The sequence below is a fragment of the Trichogramma pretiosum genome, unplaced genomic scaffold (assembly GCF_000599845.2).
Source record: "Trichogramma pretiosum strain Unisexual culture from Peru unplaced genomic scaffold, Tpre_2.0 scaffold25, whole genome shotgun sequence".
Classification (NCBI taxonomy): Eukaryota; Metazoa; Arthropoda; class Insecta; order Hymenoptera; family Trichogrammatidae; genus Trichogramma; species Trichogramma pretiosum.
Genome location: NW_019641621.1, coordinates 1,695,791 through 1,699,653, shown reverse-complemented (window position 1 = coordinate 1,699,653; position 3,863 = coordinate 1,695,791).

Genomic DNA, 3,863 nt, shown 5'->3' with positions numbered 1-3,863 from the left:
ACGTCAATTCGTCCAAAACTGATGGATTACAATTATACGAACAATTTATTGATGAAAGATTTATTTCAAAATCTAAACCATTAAATGCTCCTACAAAAAGATTTAATTTGCCAGATTTCAAAACGATTCCTAAAAGTGAAAAAACTAAACCTAAAGCCCAAAAAATAAGCTCTGCCGATAGTCAACGAATCGTAGAGTTAGCTAGAGAACGAAATTTCCCTATCGAAAAACTTCTTTCATACGAATTAACGACCCAAAATCCGTTATTCGATGAAAATGGTTTTTGTACTGAATATGAAGACAAGAGCAAATTAGTGCAGGAATTAGAAAAAATATAAAATTATTACGAACTGTAAAAAATGGATTCTAACGAAGATACTTGTTTGCTCGTAGATGTTATGTCGATTGCGAAAGAAATTAATTTTAAAGCTGGAAACAAATTTAAGGATTTCGCTATGAAATTTTGCAATTTTATTTTGCTTCGAGCAACTTCTAAGACAAAAAGAATTGATTTTGTGTTCAATTCCTATTTCGATTATTCGATTAGATCATCTATATTTAAAAGAAAGTTTCATTCTGGTACTGTAGTGTATAATGCTATTGATAGCACTACTAATGTGCCTAAGCCAAGTGAATACTTTTGGGATTCTTCGCATAATAAAATTTTATTGCAGAAATTTTTATTATCTTTTATAAAAACAGAGCAAAGATTTTCACAATATATTACAGTATTCAGTACGATCAGCGAATCTCAAAAAGTATGTGGAGTTATAGAATATGCTTCTGAACCAGACTTAAATCGATTGGAAATTGAAGAGGCTGAAATTAAATTGATGATTCACTTAAATCATGTAGTAAAAAATAAATTTACCAATGCACATGTTATTTCTTCGAATACTGATGTGATCGTTTTGGCTATGCATTTTTTCAATTATTTTCAAAATGATGGTTTGCAGGTATTTTATAAATATTTTTTCATAATTAAAATCGAATCCTGATATCGAACTTTCAATTTTAAGAATTATAATTATTTCAGACCCTATGGATTCAAGTTGGAATTGATAACACGTCGAAAAATGTGCCAATACATCCTCTCGTCGTTTATCATGGCAATGATTTATGCCAAGTATTGCCAGCTGTGCCCCATTTAACTGGGTCCGATTACACCAGTAAAGTTGGTACGAAGTTTAAAGCTTTACAAGCAAATCCAACAAAGTATTTAAATGATTTTGGCAAAGGTATACAATTATTTATAAAAATTTGAATAATTTTGGTAAATTTCATTACAACCAACAGTTTCATTTATATTTTTGTAGATTATTCAGATATATTTGAAGACGCTTTATTAGCTGAGGAATATTTAGCGGCGGTCGTAAATAAAACAGCTGGATGTAAAAAATTTGATGATTTACGACTTGACCGCTATTTTGACAAAAAAAGTGTATTGGTAAATGAGTTACCCTCTACATCAAATAATATTCAATTGCATATAAAAAGAGCTTATTTTGTGATATATTTGCAAATAAATTGTTTGAATGCTGATTATGAAGTATTAGACCCATTGGACTTCGACTATATTCAAGAGAATGATGGTCTAATACCAGAAATGCCTTCACAGTTACTTCCACCCATCGATGAACTTGTTCCATCGAGTACTTGCAAAGTGTGCAACAAAATTACATGTCTATGCAATAAAATGAAAATTCCGTGTTGCTCATTTTGTTCATGTATGAAGCACAATACTTGTAAAAATAAGTTTAACGATGATATTAGTTCCACCAAAAATTTCGACGACGATAATATCGAACAATTTCTTTGTAATGAATAAAACTTACTAAATATAATATATTGTTAAAATATTAATATTTATAATACCTTACAATCCACATTATTAAAATATTATGAAAATGTTAGCATATAAATAATTTGTTATTGTATTAAGCCATATGTTGCGTGCGCAAATATGCATGATCGATTGGGCCGTTTTCGAGTTTTTTTAAACTTTGAATCGCTTTTTTCTCGTAAACTATTGAGTTTTCGAAAAAATGACAAGAGTACTTTTTTGTTTAAAATGACCCAAAAATGCTTAAAAAAATGTTTTTGGAGCAAAAAATTCAATTTTTTAGTTATTGCATAATTATTTGTTTATAACTTTTTTCTGACCAATTTTCGTGATATGCACCATGGAAATTCGGTTTCAGCAGCCCAAAATACGTAAGAAAAACCTTGGTGCGCCCATCAAAGACCTCGTGGCCACGGTGGACCCACTGGCCCCTAGACTATATCGAATCTCGCCATCCTCATGGAGACCCCCGCATGCGGACGGCAGAGGCCACATAGGAAAGTCCTCCTGCACTAATTCACGCGCGAACATTTTTTTCGAGTATCCAAGCAATGATATTTGCTGAAGAGTTCTTCACAAACTAAAACAATATCACGATCAAAGTAAGCGGGCCTATATAAGCGAATGTAATACGAAGAAGGATGTATGTTCGTTTCTCTTATCTCTAATTTAAACTTATCGCCGAGCTTTCGTAGTAAAATTTGCAAAATTTGTAACCACTTATATTGTAAGCTGCGTGAAGTATGTACGAATATTGCACGCTGGGCGGAGTATATCTGTATGTTGCATGTTCTGAAAAAAGGTAAAAATAACTTGAGTGTTCTTCATGCTTGCGGCACAAAGAGCTTATAGGAGTACCAGTTCGCTACGGCGGAGAACAGTACAAATACGGTGCGAAAATGCACCACAGTCGCCCAGTGTTCTCTACCCGTTCATAGGGCGAAGTTCTGCCCGGTTCGCAACCCGTTTTTATATAAAAAAAACGTAGTCTCTGAGAGCTTAAGGGGATTTAGTCTCTGAAAGCCTACTTGGACTTAGTCTCGGAAATTTCCGAGACTAATAATCTCAGGTAATAATTTCAGGGTATAAGCACAGCATATTATTCACATTATGCATGAAAGCTATCAAAGTTTGGTAACTATAGGTTGAAGGCTGTCTCCGGTTTTAAGATATAATCAAGTTACGATTTATTTCACAATTGATCCTTATGATTTCTTATACATTCTACCATTTTATAAGTTTTCATTCGGTTTTTGCTCCCGTAAATTCTCATAAAAACTCATAAGAAACGATCGTTCTTGCAAATTTTAAATATTTCTTCAATAGTTTTAATATCATACGTTATTATATGTAACATCCGAATTAACAGATATTACATAGTTATATATATTTATTCTTTTCCACAGAAATGGTTAGGAGTTTATTTGAAATAATGATATGTTGACAAAGTTATATAATTTTTAAAAGACTCACATTGATTTATTCGTACTTGATTTTATCACACACACACACACGTTTTACTGGCCTCCTCTTAGCTCGGTGATGTCCCTCTCGTACGCTGCCCCGGACGATGGAGAACCAAAATGATCTTCAGAGGAGTTGAATCACTTGAACGCCTCGCGTAAATAGCAATGAATTTACTTCTCACAAACTATTCGCACTTTAACTTTTCAAAGATGATTCTAGAGCTTGACTTAGATTTTCGTAGGATTTTAATGTATCGACACTTACACGAGCTGTGTACGGGTCGGCTGACTCTAGGTAACAAGGCCGATTCCTCGGAAGCGCGGCCTATTTATATCAATGAGGTTCATTCCCTTTCACCATCTAACTTCTCACCCGTTCCTTCCTAATTCTAAATTTATCAAAAGAAATGAGATAAATTCCGAACACGTGACCCCTCAGACTGCATATGGATCGTAACCGACAATGTTTGATCGTAAACTCGTGCTGTACGATAGCGTCGTTTATTACCGAGTATTCTGGTCAATGTGAATGAGAAAGGTAAAAAGGATATCTT